Source organism: Otolemur garnettii, unplaced genomic scaffold (assembly GCF_000181295.1).
Source record: "Otolemur garnettii isolate 467f Iridium unplaced genomic scaffold, OtoGar3 scaffold00020, whole genome shotgun sequence".
Lineage (NCBI taxonomy): Eukaryota > Metazoa > Chordata > Mammalia > Primates > Galagidae > Otolemur > Otolemur garnettii.
In genome coordinates, this window is record NW_003852415.1 from 9,259,976 (window position 1) to 9,283,208 (window position 23,233).

The following is a 23,233-nucleotide window of genomic DNA, read 5'->3' on the forward strand; positions in this document are numbered from 1 at the left end:
ATCACAGCTCACAGCAACCTCCAACTCCTGGGCTCAAGCAAGTCTCCTGCCTCAGCCTCCCAAGTAGCTGGGACCACAGGTGCCCACCACAACACCTGGCTATTTTTTTTGGTTGCAGCTGTCATTGTTGTTTGGTGGGCTCGGGCTGGATTTGAACCTGCCTCCTTAGGTGTATGTGGCTGGTGCCTTAGCCACTTGAGCCACAGGCCCTGAGCCAGCAATTAATAATTCTTTATCTTACCTTCCATTTTGTACATATTCTGGATTTCTTTTAAAAAACGCTACTTATTAGGCCCCCTGAGAGACTTCAGCAAATTAATAAGATACCTAACAAAGGCAAACAATGTAACCTAATTGTATGTACCCTTATATTAATTTGAAATAAAAACATGAAATAACCACCATGTTAATATACATACACACACATACATGCACAAACACACAAAACAGAAAGTCAAAAAATAATTATAGTATTTTCAAATGGTATTGATGGCTGTTTGGGGGGTGATACTTTCATATAGGAAGTTGATTATAGTCCTAATTTTACTGTTTTGGAATAAGTAAAGGAAAAGTAGAATGATCGTCTAAGTAGTATGCATGATGTTTTTCTTTTTTGTGTGTTTTCTACATTGTATATGACACACACGTATAGTGCTTTTATTAGAATCAAACTAAAAATACATTTTTTCCCCAGACAGATCACTTTCATCATGTCTTACACAGCAGCCTGCTTAGTGGTAAACCTGTGAAGGGAAGAATTGATGCATGCTATTTTTTCTTTTTGGACCATATGGAAAAACTTACATTAAACTACAAATTACATAAATATTGACATACAAGTGCCTATTCCTATGTCTGGGCATGAAGTATTTAATTTTAATGTCCTAAATGTTTTACATTAGCATCTGTTTTTGCAAGGGTATGCTTATAAATTACTCTGGCGCTCTGACTAAATTATCTTCCTAAATACATGCATCACAGGTTAGGAAATCCACTGGGTCAAAATTCAGAAGTATTACATTTCTATTAGAGATGCCTTATATTTGTTCTCAGTATTGTGACAGGGTTACCATATTTCAAATTAACTTAGCAATAATACAGCACCTTCAGGATATGAAGCTAGAATTACAGCCCCCAAATAATTGATGACAATAAATATGAAAGTTATTTCTGATTCAATTATCCAAGGAATTCTCACATTAGCATCTAACATAAGAGTGAGGATAAGAAGACCGATATTTAACTGTGAGCCCTCCTGACAGCACATGACTCCCTCATGAGAAGGGACTCGGGTAGGTTTTGTTTTAGCTCATCCAGTCCTCGGCATTTTATCCCCAGCAGTTTAACTTACAGGTATGAAGTACAAGGAATAGGAAAAAAAGTCTTAGTAAACTGATTTTTCCATACAAGTTTTGGCACCTGACCTATGTTCACTGTCTGAAAAATAAATGTTTGGATAAAAATATTCATATGAATTTTCAGTAAAATGGAATATGAATCTTTTTGACACGACTTGATCTATCATAGTAGTACAGTAGAATTCTTAGGGAACCAATACAAATATAAACACTGCGTTTTTTCTCATAAAAATATGCCGCTTTTTATCCTTGTTCTGTATTAATATTAAGACCCATGAAAACAGACCTACCACAGACTTCCTGTATAAAACCTGCAGGGGGAAAAACAAAACCTCCAGGGTTTTGCAAGTCATAATACAGCATGTGGTTATGCAGAAAGTTACAAGCACCAGTAAACCAAATGAAAGGTCTTTTAATATGTAAATTCAATGACAATGAATGAACAAATATTCCTGGGATTTGAGAAGAACTTTAAAGAAATCTTTTTAAAAGAAACTTTCCTTCCTGGAGTGGAAGGATGTTCACATCAGGTCTTCAGTGTTTGGGATAAAGATGTAATTGGTCTGGCCAAGATTCAGTAGTGGTTACCAAAGCTAACCTCTCTGCGTAAACTGTTACTGATCTGGACAAAATATGCAGTAAATGCAACAATTATTTTCAGGCATTGTTTGCCATTGTGTACTGGACTTTGGTCCATAAAAGAAAGGCAACACCCAATAGAAAGCTCAGCCAAGATTAGCTTCCTATTCACTCTGAGGATCTGTCTGGACTCCCTTCCTAAACACAGGCAAAATATTGAGCAGGGGTCCTGCTGGACAGAAGAAATAGATTTGAATTCAGGATTCTGAAGGAAACAGAGGAGGAGGAAGTGGAAGAGGGAGGGAGGAGAAGGGGAAAAAAAGGCATAAAGTGTAGAAACAAAGAAGGGAAAATACGTTAAAAAATGATGACATGAGTCTGTACATATAAAATAATAAGTAACAAAAGTATTTACTGCATCACATCAAAGTGCTTTTGAGTAACGAAAGACCTCAATTCCTATCTACCATTCACAAGGACTATAGAAAGTGTTGCTGTTTCTCCCAATCCACTTTCTGACAAGAAGGACCTGAGTCATTTAAAAGTCCTAACTAAACACTGTAAGATGCAAAGGGAAGGACAGAGGGGTAGGGAGAGAGATTTGCATAGATCTATGTGTATATGCACATATAAAAATAAGAAAACGGAATGTAGGTATAACTCAATCCAAGAAGGTAACTTTTCTACCATTAGAAATACTAAGAGTAATAATTAAATATATTTCAGATTGTGTAGGCTTCTTCTAAAAATAAAAGAAATAACAAATGAAGTTAGTGCTATGGTCTAAATGTTTCTCTCCCTTCCCCCAATTTTTATGTTGAAACCTTAATCCACAAACTGATCATATGAAGAGTGGGACCTTTGGGACATGGTTAGGTCATGAGAGTGGAGATCTCAGCGATGAAATTGAGACTCATTGAGTCCCTCACAAAGGAGACTAAAGGAAGGTTTTTCTCCCCTTCCCGTTATGTGAAGACACAACACAAAGGTCCGATCCATGAGAAGGCAGGACCTCCCTGGACAACAGAATCGACTGTGCTTTCTTGGACTCCCAAGTCTCCTGGCTCATAAGTCCCCATTTATGATTTTTTGTTGGAGCATCCAGAACAAACTGGGACAGTAAGCATCATGAAAATAAGCCCTTGACTTCTAAAAGTGTCTGTTTGAAGGGGAAAGTCCTCATTTAAACATGACGTTTCTCATCTGCCTGCAAAGGCAAGTCATTGTTCTTGGTCTAAATGCTGAGATAGTTATTATCACAAGGAAGACTGCACACAAAATGCCTCTTCAATATGTTTGCGATGTACATTGCGTTATCAGTCATCAGTCATCCGCATGGAATCATGCCTCTTCTGAATAAAAATGTGCCTTTATTCCACAGTCCTCCCTAATTAGACTAAATTTTTCTGTACAAAGTGATTAATTACAATATGATACCAGTAGTTTTTAACATGAATATAATGAAAAATAAAGATAATTTTTATCATGAAAAAGAAATTTAAAATATTACACTAGTATCATGCAATGTTTAATCTGCATTGAGTCTGATTGCTTTGGTTCAAATACTATCTCAGCTATTTAGTGTTTTTTTTTTCTTTCTGTCTTTAAACTTGATAAAATTAACTTATAACTGCCGTAGTTTCTTCATTTATAAGATGTGAGTTTAGTCTACTTCTTTCTGTGTATTACTGTGAAAATTAAGTGAACTGATACTACGTGTCTGGAAAATGTTTAGTCAAGATGTAGTGAAGTCATTCCTGACTCCCAGAAAAACATCCATCAGGCTTCACGAGTAGTTTTGTATCTATAATTTCACAGACCAATTGTCCTTTTATTTTCCTTTCTTATACCTGGTCCAGTCTTGACAGTTGAGTGAATTAAATCACTATTTCATATAATGAATATAAAGATTATGATTAGTTGGTTACCTGATATGTGCAGACCATTATGATAAACACTTTCTTTATTGCTCTTAACAGACCTATAAAATAGATATTATTCAAGTTTAATGGCAGAAGTGAGATCCAAGGAGCTTAATCAATACTAATTTTCATATTTGAGATTCAAATTCTATTTTGTCTAAATTTCAAGCCATTCTTTTTTTCATTAAGATTATTAGTTAATTTATCACATTTTCGCTTTCTTGGCCTTCTATAATCATAAATTCCTAGTATTGAGTAAAGAAATCACTGATAATTCCTTGTGAGTGAGCAAGAAAATGATAAGTGAAGTGTTTTTTTTTCCTATAAATTCCATATATCACAGGCTATTGATATTTATAAAGTCATTAGCTACCGCTAATTAGAATATTGGTAGCATACATAGGCCACTTTTACAAAAATGAAAAACAGCAAAGCTAACCACAATATTGATTTTCCAATTAAAAGGCAGTCGTTTATCTAAAGACACTGAAATTGTGATAGTATTTGAAGACAAAACAAAACAGAATTAATGTAACTTTACTGAGAGAACAATTAAAAAGGCCAAGTTCACCTGCATGAGACCACACAGCTTCCTCTTGGCACCGGTATCCTTCTGCAGCCCCATGGAACTACCTGCTCTTTGCACAGATCCCTCTTCTAATAATGCAAGGAGGAATGGTGACCTTTCCATTTATCTTCCCATGGAAGTTCCCATTTTCTGGTCATAATTAGTATCATTAAGCCATAAAGAGAAAGAAAGCATCTGTATTATAGGATTCCACACCAAGCCATGGATGAGTTACAGCACTGCTTAACCTCAAGTAGTACTGACATTTAAAAAATTGAGCTTCTTAAGACACATGCATAAATCTCTAAAGTTGGAATTTCAGAGGAAATGTTTTTGAGCAAAAGGTTCCTCCTGGAGCCAATAAAAGTGTTATATTTGGGTGAGAACAGTCATGATTCTTTTTAAAGATAGCTTTGTGCTTTCAATGGGCAGTTTCTTATGTAGAGTTGATGCTATTCTATAATGCCATTACTTGCCATTCGACATCACCAACCTGGCCTTTTAAACTTTTTTTTTTTTTTTGGCTGTTCAGTCTTATAATGGAAGGACAGAAACTCTATCATTCTTGCTATTAGTTCAAATTTGTATGGAGTGTCTTCTCCACAAAGCCAAAGGGTGGAAACTACGACCTATTCCTGAAATGCTTTCTTCCCCTCCTACTTCCTCCAGCCTAGCTAATTCCCTCTCATCCTTTCTATCAATCACAAATTAGATGCCCCCTCCTGCAGAGAGCTTCCAACTACCAGCAAAGTGAATTAGCATGTCATTCACATGTTCAAAATATATTCTCTTTAAAAATATGTACTTTTTAAAAAGGGCGGGGACTATGCCCACTTTTGTATTCCTAATACACAGAAAATTTGTCTAGAATAAATGAAATATACTGTGTTCTCAGTCAAGGTACTATGAGGAACATGAAGAAGAATGGAAGAGTATTAAGAGGGGTTGTCTTTTAAAGAGGACTATACCAATTTTCATTTATTGCAGCATACAATTAAAAAGAAATTAACACCATGGGTCAGGTGCAGATAACATGCTCTGGAAATGCTTAAGTCTATTTCCAGCCACTAATCTGGAATGTTAATGGAAATAATCCCTTTCTCATCATAGAATTATTTACCATTTTACCATTTATAGGAACCATCATAACCTTAAACAGTCTTTAGGAAAAATAAGTAGGAGTGTTTATAACCTTAAGTACTTCTTTTATACCAATTATGATAAATTCAAAAATCTTGGGAAAATTCTGCCAGGCTTTTATCAGCCAGGGATGGCTTGATTGCCCAAATAGGGGTGGCTGGGCTTGTCAATGGATAACGTAAAGTTTGTGAGTCATAAACTAGAGGCATTCTGTTCAGCAAAAACAGTGTATAATTGTTGACACATTAATGTAAGTGAAGAAGTAAGATTCTCACTTTCTTTATAATTTTAACTACCACTTACTTTATTTAGAATGTACTTTGAGGTGAACCATCAGCCTGATGAGAACTCACAAACATCACTGCAGAGTAGGAGTGGTGGAGGATTATATATTCCCACAGCCTCAGATGAAAGCTATTGTAGTGTCAGCCTCTAAGAGAGAACTGTCCAAAGTACTGGGATCCAGTTATGTAAAACGGAAAAGACATCATGGTGCCATTTGTTTTGTGATGTGAACCAAATTTTAACAGAGAAAATAAAATGTCACAGAAAAACATCAAGTACAAAGAAAAACTAGAGAGAAGTCGCCAAATGTCTGAATTTTCAGGAAAAAATTCTGCTCCTGTGATGTTTGCCTTTATTGGTTGAAAATGAAATAGTTTCAAAATTCCATCATTGCAGGCTAGAGATCAGTACAGATGTGGTTAAGGAAAAAGCACGGGGATTTTTGTACATTCTATGGGTTGCGAAGATCTGGATCTGTCTTGTCAGGTCCTAGGAAGTACGACTTTATCAGAGAGCTACCGGAGATGTCAGGGCAAAAGCATTAACTAACATGCGTGTCTTACTGTAGTCCGCTATAGTAAGAGAGCCCCTGGGGCCTCTGTTTTGTGAGGCTAATTGGGTATAATCCTGGCATTTATTAAGTGCAATCAGGTATTCAAAGGCAGGCTGAGTCTGGCCAAGCAAGTGCTAGTCATTTTTAAATGATACTTCTCAGATCAATTCTATGCTTGTATTTTAAATATAGCACTAAGCCAACATTCATACTGGACCATTAATAAAAATTTCATCATTCTGCTTTAATGTAGAGTTTCAGATTTCAGTTGATTTCTGAGATAATCGCATGACCTCCCAGAAAAAGGTATATTGAATAGTGACATTACCTGGGGAAGTCCAGAAGCCAAACTCAGATTATCTTGTGGATTCAAAACCATGCAAAGATCTAGAATCCTGGGCAACTGTGCAACTATGTAAAAGCCACCTGTCACATGTACCACTTTTCCTTCTTTCTTCCCTATTCATATACATATGTTCTTAAGTCTGGCTATATCTTTTTTTTTTTTTTTTTTTGAGACAGTCTTGCTCTGTCACCCTGGGTAGAATGCCATGGTGACATGGCTCACAGCAACCACAAACTCAGCCTGGGACTCCCAGAGTGCTAGGATTCTAGGCGCGAGCCACTGTGCCCAGCTAGTCTGGCTATATCTTAAAATTAAATTCATGCCACATAAAAACTGGCCTAGTAAAAATATAGTAATAATAAGCATCACACATCGAGCTTTTAGTATGTTCTGGCATGGTTTTATATATTTTCCCTAACATTTTATTTCAGAAAACTTACAGAATATTTGCAAAGATAGTACTAAGAATTTCCTTATTTTCTGGTTTCTCCCCTATTTTTTTTCACATCATATATTAGTATGATACATTTATCACAGCTAATGAACCAATATTGAATGATTACTGGTCAACTAAAGTCCACCCTTCATTTTATTTCTTTCGTTTCCACCTAATATTTGCACTCTCTCTCTCTCTCTCTTTTTTTTTTTTTTGGCCCCACAATACCATATTATATTTATTCCTCTTATCTCCTTAGGCTTCTCTATAACAGCTTCTTGGGCTTGCCTTGATTTTGATAACTCTGATATCTTTAAAAATTACTAGTCAAGTATTTTTTAGAATGTCCTTTAATTAATATTTTTCTGGTGTTTTTCCCACAATTAGACTGGGGATGTAAGATTTAGGAGGAATATCACAAAAGTAAAATGCCATTCTCATCATATCATATTAAAGATACACATGACTACCATAACTTATCCCTGTTGATGTTAATCTTGATCAAATGGTGTTTTTTACCCTTTCAGAAGTCACTATGCACTAAGGATTGAGGATTAAGGTTCCATGCTCTAAGGTGTGTTGCACACATTTTTCATGAATTAATACATAGAGTTTCGAAGATAAACAATATGATGTACATAGCATTGTTATCCCATTTTATAGATGAGGAAACTGAGGTATGGGCATGCTTAAAGAAAAAGTGACCACAATTGCATACTTAAAGGTGGCTGATCAATATGAAAGCGACCAGTCTTTTTCCAGATCCTGATTTAAAGTCAAATGTGCTTGTAATTAATTCACACAAATGAAGTCTAAGTGGTGACCTGAACATCAAAGTCAAGTGGCTAAAAGCCTATCATATACAGAAAACTTTTTGTTTCTATTGGATACTCCAAAAAGAAGTGCAACAGAGATCAATGGATGGTTTTTGACAAAGAGAATCTCAACTCAAAATAAAGACACAATATTCTGGAAAATACAGAAAAATAAATTGCTATCCAAGACTGGTAGTACTCGGAAGACAAATTAATTCAGTAAATATAAAGTATTAAAAATAAAATCTTTTGTATCACTTACAATGGTTCTTTCAATGTTTTAAGTGCTTCACAAGGACTCTCCAAGGTACCTAATATTATCCACCTTTTGAGTCTAAATAATTCGTCCAAGTCAACACACCTAAGAAGTGGCAGTTGTGGCATTTAAACTCAAGCAATCTTATTTCTATACTTCTTATTTCCACTGCAGAATGCTTCCTGCATGACCCAGAGGCTGGAGTAAACCTCATGCAGAAGCAGTTCCCAAGTGTAAGATTGTAGTGTCTTCAGTTTTCTTAACTAACTTTATCTGGAGAAGTGCTTTTCCTTTGTTAAAAAATGTATAACCTTTTATCAATACATGCTAATTCTCTTAATGCTGGATTACATTTTCTTAGTATAAATGTAAAGGCAGACCAAACTCTTCAGTCTTAATTTCAAGAAGTTAATTATGAAAATAGGGACAAAAGAGGAAGTAATCAACTTAGAAAAGTGGATATGGCTCAGCGCCTGTGGCTCAAGTGGCTAGGGCGCTAGCCACATACACCAGAGCTGGTGGGTTCGAATCCAGGCGGGCCTACCAACAACAATAACAACTACAACCAAAAAATAGCCAGGCGGGTTGTGGCGGGTGCCTGTAGCCCCAAATACTTGAGAGGCTGAGGCAAGAGAATTGCTTAAGCCCAGGATTTGGAGGTTGCTGTGAGCTGTGATGCCATAGCAGTCTACCCAGGGCAACAACTTCAGACTCTGTCTCAAACAAACAAAAAAAAAAATTTTGTTTCTCTCTTGCTAGCTATTACAAATAAGCTACCAGTCAAGGCCAAAAAATTATACAATTATCATATGGTAGCCAAAATAACAGCAAATGCTAATAAAAATGAACCATGAATTCAAAATCCAAAGTGTTTTCATGAGAGAAAAAAAAAAGTGGATATGTGTGTGTGTGTTCATGTATAAAATCTACTTTTATAGAAAAATAAATGGAAGAAAAGTACTATATAACCTAAGTAATCTATGGTTTTATAATATCCAATGATTTATTTTTTAATTGCAATAAAAATCCTCCTTCTGGAACATAACACTGTTATCTTTTTAACTTGTGTTTTTGTAAAATGTGTGATAAGATTTATCTACTTGTTTAACAAAATAATTATTTCAAACAAACAGAAAATTGGAATGGTAGCTTGTGTTCTCTTACAATTCCTTGGAGTTTAGGATTGAATGAGAAGTTAAGAAAAAAAGTTTAAAAATATCTTAGTTCACTCAACTCAAGGTAACTAACTCAGCAAAGGTCCAGTCTTGAGCAGTAAGAGAGGACCACGAAAGAGCAGTGGGTCGAGACCAAGCCCTGCAGTCACAATAGTGCTGCCCTTATTAAACTGTGCTTCTTGGATATGCAGTTAAATGAATGAGACATCTGGGTAAGGGGAGAAGAGAGAGGAAGGCAGAATTCATTTTGTGAAGCTCTCCTTGGACTGAATTGTCACCTAAGTGATGTAACAAGCAGCGAAAATGAATGCAATCCCTACGGTCCACATTTTAGATTTCATACTGGAAAATTAGTAGAGGTCTACAGAATTGATCTGGTTTATACCTAGAAACATGTGGCCTTCAGGAAGTGCTGGTAATGTCTCCCACTCACACACAGTGAGCTGGGCTGCTGACAAAGTGGAATCCATTGGGTTTCTCCTGATTGAGCCTTGTGGTTAATTGAGTGTCACAATGTGTTCATGTTACCGCTGTTCTGATATAGACAACAAGAGACCAGCCCCGACAAGTGATAGCTCAGAGCAAGCCGAAATAAAGCCCTTCACTGATCAGGCAATGGCTGTAGGTAGAACCCACAGCCTATCTGCCTGACAACCATTGCAAATTGCATGAGCATTGTAAACTTTTCCCCTTTCCCAACATAATTTAATTATGTGGCCATCTACATTAACTTAGCGGCCACTAAGACACTGCTGCTTTATTTACAGAACTGTAAGCCCCTGCCCAGGTTTTGCTTCATTAGAAATTTATTTTTTTCCAAATACATGTGGTAAGTACTTTCCCAGGCTCCTGGATGGAGCCACACATGATGTATCAATAGTCTTTTAAGGGAACCAGACACTAGGTACGTGCCTTGAGAAGTAAAGAGGGAGGATGATAGGTAGGAAGGGAGAAGAAGAGGTTTTAAGTTGATTAAATACTATTATTACCCTGGTGTTGTCCATCAAGTCCTGCCTGACTCTCCCAGGCAGTCTGTCGGATTAATCATTTGTGTTACCACAGCAACTGAGCATATCAATTTGTTATAATTACCTTTTTGCAATTAGACTTTTAACCCCAAACTGTGTGCTTTTTGAAACCTATATCTTTATTGCTATTATAGGAAGTGCACAAAACAGAGTAAAGAGAAAGTCTTCAGTAGGAATTTGATCAAAGAATGCATGAGTGATAAAAAGAATGGTGTAGAGAGGAAGGTGTAGTTTGCCCATTCACATTAGTCCGAGGTCTTGAAACAGTTCAGCCTCAGGACATCTTTATACTTACAAAGCAATAACCACCCAAGGAGCTTTGGCTCATATCAGTGGTTCTCAACCTTCCAAATGCCTCGTAATGCCATGATCTTTTAATAGTTCCTCATGTTGTGGTGAGCCCCAAACGTACAATTATTTTCATTGCTACTTCATAAGTGTAATTTTGCTACTGTTATGAATTGTAATGTAAATATCTGATACGGGGGCAGTGCCTGTGGCCCAAAGGAGCAGGGTGCCAGCCCTATAGGCCAGAGGTGGTGGGTTCAAACCCAGCCCCAGCCAAAAACTGCAAAAAAATAAATTAAATAAATAAATATCTGATATGCAGGATATATTTTTCATTGTTACAATGGGGTCATGACTCACAGGTTGAGAACCGCTGGCTTATATGGATTATATTTGTTAATATTTGATGTATTAAAAAGTATAAGATAGTTTTTAAATAGCTATTTATTAATTGATTTTTAAAACAGTAACAAACTCAATATGTGGGTATGTAGACACCATATTTTTATAAAAAATATCTATAATGTCTACAAGAAAACTAATTTATGGGAAGAGCAGTTTTGTCTTTGCATTTTTGTCAGCCTCTAACATCCAAAGAAGACAGCTGGGATTTTCATACTGGCCTCTGTGATCATTTTGTGGCCATATCATGTGTAGTCTCTGGAATACTCCACTGTATACGCTTAAGAGAATGACAGTGAAAAACGCAAATCACTTTTTAGCACTATTAAGGCAATAATTTGACTTCATGGAACACCTGAAAGGAATTCAAGGCCTGCTAGGTGTTCTGGGACAACATTTTGAGAAATCTTTCAAATTTCTTGACAAATGCCTTTCAAACTCTATTCAAAGCTACAGTGACCACTAATTCCTAAGGACATGTCACATGGTGGAAGATGAGCTATTTATGTGAGAGCGATCCTAAGAGTCTTATTGTAAGTTGTAAAATTTTGCTGAGTTGGGTCTTTACACTTTATCTTTCCACTTGCCTCCTCCATTTCTGCAAATCTTACCCTGAAAAAGTATTTTGCATCAAAATAATGGCAGCTACCCCCATCCCTCATTTGGTGATTTCCCAAGGGGTATCCCCCATTCGCCCAAGGAATGTCATTTACAGCATCTCATCTCTCCAGGAAACCTTGAGCTGATCCCAAAATTTCAGAGAAATAGAAAATTGTTCCTTTCTCCAAAGGATTGGGCAAAATATGAAAGATATGATGCTTATTTAGAAGACTAAGTATAAACAAAGATTACAAAAAAAACCAAAAATACCTGGAAGCCTGCAAATTGCAGCTGTCCGTCTTGGCTCTTTGATACTATCTAAATCTAGTTCCAATTAAGTTAAGAATGTGAATTCCAACACCCTTAATAGCAGAATCGTATGGCCTTTTTATAGCCAAGTAGCGTTAAAAAAGGACAGAGCAAATCAGAAACTCCCACCCAAGGACACGGAAGCTAACCCTATCAAATTGACTATCAATAATTAAGGCCTTTGATGCCTCCAATCATTTAGATAATAAGATTGCTTTGAAGTAAATAAATATCAAATTAGGATTTGTGGCAGTCACAGGTGTTTGGCAGGGCTGGCCTATAATCACCGAGAAAATGAATGCATTTTATTCAGCATAATTAGAAAAAGAAATGAAGTTTATATGCAAATTGTAAGCCACTTTAGTCAAAGATAACCGGTCAGACTGCTTTTGGTAATTTAAACTTTCATTTAGATCAGAATTTGCAAAGTATCTATTTTCAATGCAATTTGAGTACAGCTGGTTGCGCTCTCTCAGTCATCTGAGAGAGAAATTTAAATGTCCCTGATAACCCTACAGTCTTGCTTTGGTGCTGACAAAATAACATGCATTTTTCAAACTTGACTTTCTTCACTCTTGGCTATACAGGGAGTCAGTTCCAAAGGTTATATGGATTTTTCAGCATTCAGCACGGAGCCCAAAGGAATAGGAATGTGTTTGGGGGAGGGGAGGAATCCAAGATGGTGGACGCACATGTAATTAAGGCATTTTAAGAACTGAGAATGTAAATACTACTCCTGATTACTTTACTCAGGTAAAGCTACACGCTCTGGACCCGTCTTGACTCCTTTCTTATATTTTGCCTTATTGTAATATTTATCTACTGTCCTGCTTTCTATCTGTTGGACCGAAAGAAGCTTAAAACCAGAAATGTTGAATTATTCACATCAGTGTTGCCCAGGTAGCCTGGACTATAATCTGTCCTACATAACTTCTTGATAAAAATTCGTAAACTTAAGTTGAACCAATGGCTAACAATAAGGAATAAACTCAAGGACAGAAAAACATACCTTTTTCTGAGGGGGAAATGTAACATTTGAAAAATACCAAATAGTTTACCTCTAAAATGGTGTGTTCCAGATGGATACTTTAAACCTATGGTGTAGTGTAACAATCCTCAAAAGTAAATGGTCATCATCTATGGGTTGTTAGAAATACAGGCATCTTGGGTGGCACCTGTGGCTCAGTGAGTAGGGCACCGACCCCATATACCCAGAGTGGTGGGTTCAAACTCAGCTCTGGCCAAAATGCCACAAAAAAAATAGCCAGGCGCTGTGGCAGGTGCCTGTAGTCCCGACTACTCAGGAGGCTGAGGCAAGAGAATCACCTAAACCCAAGAGCTGGAGGTTGCTGTGAGCTGTGAGTCACTGCACTCTACCGAGGGTGACAAAGACTTTGTCTCTAAAAAAAAGAAAAAGAGAAAAAAGAAAGACAGTCATCTTGACTCTGCACAAAACCAATGATATCAGAGTCTCTGAAAATTAAGTGGACCTCAAATGTATATTGAGAAGAATAATAGTAATGAAAATCACCTATCACAGTGCCTGGAACAACAAATATTTCTATATATTACCTCCTGCTATTGTTAGATAGTTAATGAATTTAGGATAAAAATCGACCCCTGAATGAATGCTGAAGGAATGGGGATATACAGGATATACAGGGTGTCCACAAAGTTCATGTGCAATTTAAAATAGTCAACGATTTCAAATTGCACATGAATGTTAGGGATCTCCTGTACAAGCAGAAAAATGCCAGAGAAGAGATGGTCCCAGCTAAATCTTTTAGATGAAAACATCATCACCCTTTTCTTTCCACCTCTTTTCCTCTACCTACTTCAAAACATACACTCCTTTGAAATAAAGTGGATAGGCCTTAATCCTAGCACTCTGGGGGGCTGAGGAAAGTAGACTGCTTGAGCTCATGAGTTTGAGACCAGCCTGGGCCAGGATGAGACCCTGTCTCTAAAAATAGTCAGGTGTTATGGTGGGAGCCTGTAGTCCCAGCTACTTGGGAGGCTGAGGCAAGAGAATCACTTAAGTCCAAGAGATTGAGGTAGCTGTGAGCTATACAGCTGTGACACTCTACCCAGGGTGACAATGTGAGACTCTGTCTAAAAATAAATAAATAAATAAATAAATAAATAATGAAAATAAAAATAAATAAATAAAATCAAATAAACTTGGATGTAAAACAAGCCTATAAGATTTAATCATATAATTTACATAGAAAGGTTGCTCCCAAAGAGGATGGCCCTGATGGTTCAGTGCCAAATCAGTCAGATGTCAGTAATGTAGTCATAGCTATTCCCTTTTCTAATTATGAAATTTGGCTCCTTCATAGACAAACAACCACTGGCTATCACAGAAAATGTTAAGTACTGGGATACTCTTGATTTCTTCTCTACCTTTTTTTGTCTCCTACGTATGTCTTTATTCTTAAATTCTAACATAAACAACATTTCAAGATGAATAAACCCCAAAGAATAAACTTACAATGTTAGAACTTTAAATCCTTTGTCAAGTGAGTCAAGAAGATTTTTGTTATAGTTTGGTACATGCATTATCTACTTCTGTGTAATAAATGGCCCCAAAGATAGAAGTTTCCAGCACTAAACATTTATTATATCACAGTATGTGTGGTTCAGAATTCAGATGTGGCTTAGCTAGATGTTCTGGCTGGGGGGTCTCTGACATGGTTTCAGGAGGTTTTCTGGGGTTGGCATCATCATAAGATCCTGTGCTGGGAGAACCACTTCCAAGCTCATTCCCAGGGGTGTTAGACTGACACCCTTGGTTCTTCACTGGCTCCTGGCCTTTAGCTTCCCTCTCTTTCTTGTCCCATGGACCTCTCCATACAGAAGCTCATAACATGCAATCTGTTTTCAACAGAGCTGGTAAATGAAAAAATAAGAGAAAGTGTGCGAGCATGTTAGAAGTCACAGTATGTTAAATCTAGTCTTAGAAGTACCATCCCACCACTTTTACCATTTTCTCCTGGTGAGAAGAAAGTCACTAAATGCAGTTCACACTCATGGCAAAGAGATTATACAAAGGTATAACCACAGACCCTACAGCCTGCTGGGGTCGTTGAGAACCATCTCAGAAGCTGCCTATTACCTTGGGAGAACCCAAGACCTCTTTAGCAATATTGTATAAGTACTACCTGCCTATTTTATCACCCCTCAAAATATTAATAGAGCACCTTGTAAAATTCAGAAGCCATGTGTTTTCTTAATGAGAAAGCTTCAGGATGTGAGGCTGAACAGAAGCCCTTTTGGGTGTCAATGTACTGTTAAAGTATTCCATTGACGTTCACACCATTCAGAGTGGAATTCGAGAGCATTCACATTGCCACATCTGTAACTGAGTTGGCCCTGGCTACTGCTCCAGGGGCACACTGTGTCTTCCTTTCACTAAAACTTCAATATATTGTCTTTAATACTTGGAATATTCCCGTACACATCACAGCCATCTGATGGTCACTTACTCACATTTTAAGAATTAGCGTGTAAAGTCTTCTCACAGGACTGCATGTCTGTCATCTCTATGTCATTAACGCGTCATGCTTATCCCTAATGTTGTGTCATCATTTTATTTTCTTCATGAGCATCTGGAATCTTTGATGGCCAAGACCATTAATATACTCAGTGTTGCGTTCTCAACATCTAGAATGACCCCTGAGTACCAAATACTTCAATACATACTTGTTAAATAACAATGACTATGGAAGGAAAAAGGAAAGATAGTGTGAGAGAAAAGGGGGGAAGAGAGAAGGAAGCAATAAAGGGAGGGAAGAAGGGAAGGAGGGAGGAAGATTAAAGTGCCATCCTCCAAGTAACCTAAAGGACAAAATTCTTATACGTGTAACTGTTAAGTACCATGGGAAGAGGTGAATAAAATACAATAATCCAATGAAATCACCATCTGGTTAATCAAATTCTTTGTAGTTATAAACTTTAAAATTATATAAAGAAGTGAAGAGGGGGCAGCACCTGTGACTCAAAGGAGTAGGGTGCCAGTCCCATATGCTGGAGGTGGTGGGTTCAAATCTGGCCCCGGCCAAAAACTGCAAAAAAAAAAAAAAAAAAGAAGTGAGGAGGATCAGGTAGTCTTCCCCATGTTTTAAAAATCATGTTCAATAAATAACATTTCAAGTGGTTATAAGGAATTATGGAGTTCCACATCCATTGTAGCGAAACAACAGTGCCTGAGGAATTTTATTAACAAAAATATATTTTTAGGTTAAGTATAATCACTGTTTGAATATATTCACGTTTTTCTCAAGAGGGGAGATTTTTCTTCCAGTTCTTGTTTTTCTTCACCATCACTCCTCCTTATGCTAAACAAATCATAGAGCTCTCAAGCTAACTAGCTGTTGTTTTTTACCTCACCCACTATTAGGGGAGGTATTCTCTTTCTTTCAGTAGGGGTGTTGCTTCTGATGGGCAGTCCATTATTAAAAGTCACATAAATCATATTCTCTAATTAATCCTCGATTATATTTAACTGGCTTTAATAAAAATCCTGCTGTTAAAGAAAATTTAACAGTTGCAGTATTTCTAATCTACATTACCAATATCTATTACCAATTATAATTACCAATTGTAACCAGAACCTATTAAATAATGTGATATAAGATATACCAAAATCACACTTTCCTTCTCAACTCTTTTCTGTATAATTTTATGTGTGCAATCTAGAAATCTGCTATATTCACTATCAAAAGGACTCCTTTGTATACATATATTATTTTGGCCTTGTATATTTTATTATTTTTGTCATCGTCATTAACAGAATTTTCACCTGAGAAGCATAGCTCATTGAGTCCTTAATTCAATATGAATGGATTTCTAAGCTGTGGTCTTTTGTAACTAAAAGATCCAAGTTGGGTAGAGAATTTTGGCTGGCGGAACAGTACTTACAGAGTAGCAAGGGTAGCAGGTGCGCTAGTGTGTTCAGAGTTGGTTGAGAATGGCTCTGGGCAGAAACCATTCTGCAAGCAGAGGCCCTATGGGAAGTAGTAGTGGTAAAATTCCTTCAAAGTCCAAACTGCTGTCTTGTAGAATTATTATTTCTTTTTTAAATCTAACTCTGCTGCAGTTTTCCTCTCCTACACATCTTCTCATGCTAAGCCTTCTGAGCCCACCATTCCGCCCAGGACTTGTTGTCTGACAGGCATTGAAATACACACCTTCATAGATTCTTGTGTTTGCTGTTTCCCAATCGATTATGCCAGATCCACAGTTTTCCATAATTACCTTTTCAGCACAGTTTTTACTACTCAATAAATTTTCCTGTTAAATTATACTTATTTCCCAAGCTGTAGCGTTTGCTTAATTAATATATGCAAATATAAAAGTAGAATAATTAAAGGATTATTTATAATACAAAAAGAAAAGTCCGTAAGTAACTCTGAAGCATTTCTATTATTAAACCTTATTTGCAAGTTGCCTCCTCCCTCAGGCCCTCTGCGTAATACCTAAGTTGTCAGGGTGTTTATTGGAAAAGCCAAATATGGTTGTGTGTTCAACACCTTTGGCTTCTGGAGTTTTTGAACTATTTTCAACTCCTTGAAACTACTCTCTGGCTGCCAATGTTTTTTCATTAAGATAACATGATGGGAACTTCACCACAATCAAAAGCTACCAAGAACCTATATTTCAAAGATATGAGTGGATAATTTAAGTAGCTTAATAAAAATTAAAAATCTAATGGCTTATTTTATAGAGTGCTTGGCATGTATTGACATTGCACTAATTAAAATTATCTAGCAGATAGTGTTCTTACACCAACTGCAAGAGAAAGATACTCTTACTTAGCAGATTACCTCTAAGGAAATACTTAAATCAGCTAAGGTGAGGGCAGCTGACTTAAACAAGGTCATCTGGTTATTTGGCCATGGACACTGCACTTGACCAAGTCTATCAAACACAATATCCCAGGTTCTTACCCATTACTTTGTTGTGTTTCCCAGGCTTAATGTCACAGGAATAAAGATTCCATAAAGAAGCAGCAGTATTCTGACCATTGTCTTATATTTGTTTATTTTAGTCTGGAAAAAAATGTAATCTTTAGTTGCCACTGGAAATTGGGCATGTTCTTAACAGGCTGAGGAACTCTTCTACCCCAAATATCTTGATATTGTCTTAATTCACCTCCAAATTTCCAGTTCATTACCTGAGTTAAGATTCTTTGTGCTGTCTTTAAGCTGTACCACTTATAGACTTTGATCTTTGAATTCAAATTACTTTGTCATCTTCCTTCTTTCCAAGACAGGAGAATCTGTCTTTTAATTATGACATACTCATAATTAAACAATGACTTGCAGCTCTCTGAGTTTAATATTAGTCCCCAGGAAAAATACAGAATTTTTGCAGAAAGAGTTAATAGAAAAATTATTTTCAAATATTTACATTTCAAAGTGGGCTTGGAAAAAAAAAAAGAAAGGATCCAAGTGCACTTGGATAATGTAGAAAAAGTGGTCCAAATAAATGCAAACCTTGGCATTGCTGTGTGGGCTCCCGGTGGGTGTCTTCTATTCCTACTTGCTTAACCCAGTGCTAACCATGAGTTGTGCAAAAAAATTCTATTACTTAAAACTGTGTTGATGACTTTTTTTCTGCACACTTGTAATTTAAAATCCATCAAGTTTCTAAGTGAAACCCACATAATTCTTCTTTTCTGATCTTCTGGATACGGCTTCATGCTCTTGAAGAGTTTTCACTGTACCCTTTCCCCTTAAAAAATGACTTTGTTTACTTATATTTATATCTAAGTATGTTTATTTACTTATATTGATTTTTACCTGCCTAATTTGTTGTATAATCTATATAGCTAAATAGTCACAGTTGCTTACATTTGCTTGAAATAGTGCATGTCAAACCATGAATGCCTGGGATTCTGATTCAACAACATCACTTTAACAATTCTATAATTCCAGTCACATTTAGCACTGAGAAAACATTATGGGTTAAGCCTGCCAGGAGTATTATTTTTTTTGACTATATATTTGGTAGAAAAATGTAAATTTGACATTTGGAAAAAGTTTATTTTAAATATCAGCTGATTTGTTTGTTTTGAATGTCATGATTTAAGTCTCAGAAAACAGTAGCAATGCATGTTTTCTGGGGAAACATGTATATATTAAAATCAACTTTAGAAAGGCATTTTTGTTACTTTTGGTTTAAAATTGTAGTGTTAAGGAGATCACGTGACACTAGTTATTCCCCTCCCACTGGATCATCACCATGAAGTGCGACTTACGGCAGAGCAAGGGCAATAGGTCATGAAGTGCTATCAAATCAAAGAATCCACAGAATCCCTGACCAAAAACAACCAGAAACTCTTCTTAATGTTGAGTAAATTACTTTCAGCAATCAAGGCAAGGAGCACAACCTACTATGTTAAATATGAATGTGCATATATATATATTAAATGTATGTATAAAAATTTAGTTGTAGATATAGCATCTCTGTTGACATATGTGTAGATAGATACTGAGAGAGAAGGAGATAGAGATCTATATACAGTGGCCTGTATTAGATCTATATTACATAAGTGGAGAGAGTTATAAAGAGAGAGACACAGAGAGATAAAGACATAAAGAGAGACAGAGAGAGATTTGAAGGACTTTGGCGTGAAGTTTATTCACACTGCCTTTAGCCAGTAGCTGTGATGGCAATGGCTGAGAATTCCCACCAATGCCACCAATTCTGAGAAAGCAAACTGAGTTGATTTCCTGTGTTCTTGCTTCTGGCTGAAGCAGGTGGAAACCACCTGCTAGTTTTACTACAGATTTGAAGTGAGGGACATTGTAAAGATGCTGAAGCTAAGATGGAAGAGAAGACTCCCCGATCTGAACAGGGAAAATTATCCAGGATAAGCAGAATTCACTCTACTTCAAATTGATATAAACTCATCGCAACACCTGGAAAGGAGAGGAGAGGCCAAATATTCTGTCTAATAATTCAGACAATAATTCTGTCTAATAATCTCCTCTTCTTCCATGTCCTCAGGTTACCTAAATAATGTCAAAATATGCAATACAGGGAAGAAATAACAAATTTCTAATATTTAGGAAGGGAGAAAAGGATAAATCACCTGTACCATATTAAAACCAAGGCCTGGACGAAGACACTCCAGATGAAGTAGTATAGAAAAAGGAACACTTGATTAAATGAACCTCATCTTATTTTGGTGAAGGGTCTCTGCAGATATAGTAAGGATCTCTGATGAGGTTGCTATGGATTAGGGTGGGTCTAAATCTAATGGTGAACCCTCCACCCCATAATAATAATGAAAAAAAGAATAAAATGAATCATAGTACCATAAAGAACAAAAGAAAAAAAGAGGGAGAAAGAAAAATACATGAAAATTTATTTCTTTATAAAGAACACAATTAGAAAAATGTATAATGGAAGAATAAGGCAAACATTTCTCAGGAATGCGTTATGTTGTAGAAAAACTTAGTAGCACCATCAATTCCATAGAATTGTTGAATTTTCTTCAAAAAAGGCTAAAACAACAAAATGAGATTATAATAGAATAATATAGAATAAATAGAATTATTCAATAGAATAATAGAATATTGGATTCTATAGAATATTCTAGGTTAAAAAAGGTTAAAACAACAAAATGAGATTATAATGGGTTACGTTGTGGCTTCTGAAAATGTGTTCATCCAAAAGTCCCAGAATGAACCTAATCTTATTTGGAATAAAGGTCTTTGCAGATATCATTAAGGTAAGGATCTCTGATGAGATTGCCCTGCATTAAGGTGATTCTAATGGTGAATGTCCTTGTAAAAGAGAAGAAGAAAATGCAGAGACACAGGGGGGATGTAGATGCAGATGTTGATAAACAGAAAAGAGGCCATGTAAAGACAGACGGAACTGGAGTCCTGTGGTTGCAAGCCAAGGGACTTGAACTGTTGCCTTCAGCAAGAAAAACCAAGAAGAGAAACGGGGACCAGATTTCCCTCAGAGCCTCCAAACTGGCCATGTCTTGATTTCAGACTTCTGGTCTCTGGAAGTGTGAAAATAAATTCTGTTTTTTAAGTCATCACATTTATGGTAAGTTTTTATGGTAGCCTCAGGAAACTATGACAGAGATGAAAAATAGGATTGCATAAGTTAAGGAAGCAAATCAAGGATCAAACAAGATTATCACAGAGCTACTAATTAAATTAGAGGCTATAAAGATAGATAAGCTCAAAATTGAGTTAATGACTGGAAATGTAGCAAAGGCTCCTTGTTTTTGCTCAATGCCTCGACACCCGTTTTCTTTAGAAAGGAGGATGCATTCAGAAAACATTTCCTGGTGTCCCTTGCAATTAGATGTAAGTAAAGGAGCTACTTAAATTCTAGCCATGGGATAGAAGAAGCAGATGTGTAATTTCTGAGAAGGATCATTAAGGAAGTGATGTATATCTTAACCGTTCCACTTCCCTGCTTGCTGGCATGCAAAGGTTGTGGATAGAAGTAAGAGTAGCCATATTAAACATAGGTGGAGTCCATGTTCAGGTTAGCAGAGTAACAAGACAAAAGCTGACTGTTTTTCTAGAAGTGGTGGGCTTCCATATCATCCATGAGAGGCCGATGCTGGGCTTGTTGGACAAAAGACAAATGAATCGCTATTTTCTTTAAAACACTTATATATTTGAGCCTTTGTTACAAAAGGCAGAGCTTGAGCAGTGTCTTATGCATACAGGTACATCTGAAATTATATTTAAAATACATGAATGATGTATGTCTGCTTAACTTTTGATAATATATGCAGAGGAATGGACGCCATGCTTGCAAAGGACAGTTACTGATTCTTATCACATTAAAAGGAAACACTGAGAACGGGACAGTCTCCCGGCAAGCCTAGAGACATTTTGTGTCTTGGGGTCAATTTCCCAAGTAACTCAGTGTTCCAGAATGAGATAAGATCAGTCGCTCACTAGTAAGCAGGTGTTAAACATTGATGCTTAGTAGTTCTTCATGGGGGTTGTGGGGGACCAACATGTGAGGAAAGAGCACGTGGCAATCCTTATGCATGCAGCCCTCATATGTCATTACCTTAACTCTCCACACCTGTTGTGTATAACCTTACTAAATAGCCATTGCGGAGGGGGCTCTGCACTACCCTCCACTCAAGGTTAGCCCGCCTTCTGCAAACTTGTACTTCTAATCTGTGTCACGCCTGGTTCCTCACTGCAGTGACTGAGACCAGGGCCTTAAGGGTTGTGACAGATATATATTTTTATTTATGTTAAAGGAAGAGAACAGGTTTTGATGTTAGACTGGGATTCCAATTCCTGAGCTATCACTTGCCAAATAGTTCATCTTAAGTGTATAAGTTCATGTCTTTAAAATCCTTTTCTTCATCTAAGCAATAGCAACAGAACTGCTTTTCACCTTCCTAGAGCTCTGCTTTCTTAACAATAAAATGAGAGTATTAGACTCTTTTCTCTTTTGTAAAGTTGTTTTGGGGATTTATTTAAAGTCCTTAGAAGGGCTTCTGGCACAAATTAAGCATTATATGATTTTTAGTTATCCTCACCATAATTATCATTACTATGATTACTAACTGATAGGGTGTAAGAATTCAACATAATAAAGTATACATAGCATTTAGCTTAAACACCAAAAAAAAATCACAAATGCTGATGAAGTGGTAGTTCTATTATTTCAGCTATCATTTAGTAAGCATTTTAAATTGTGTTTTTCCATTAGTCCTCTCCTGTCATGCTAATTGAAAACACTGGCTGTAGAGCACACTCTTAGTTTCCCGTTTGATATTCTGACCTATAGCATCTCCTCCATCTTAATTCACCCCAGCCGTTTCAGCTAGACTATTCTTTTAAAGCTTGTTTTGGTAAAAATCACTACCTTGCACCTTGTGACTTAAAGAACCAAATACAATTCCTCATTCTGTATTACGCATCCTTCCATAATAGCATTCTAAAGTTTCTTCTATGTTCATGCCTTTGAATTTTATATTGTGTTCTACCCTCAACTCAGAGAAATCATTTAGTTGTATTTCCCTAAATATTTTTTCTAACTTTTCCTTCCCTGTCTTTGCTGTTGTTCCAGTGACTTGGGCTGTCTTCTTTTCTTCTAATTATATACATGAACATTTAAGGCCTTTCTAGTATTCACTCTTCTACCAAGTCTCTCTAGGTATTTT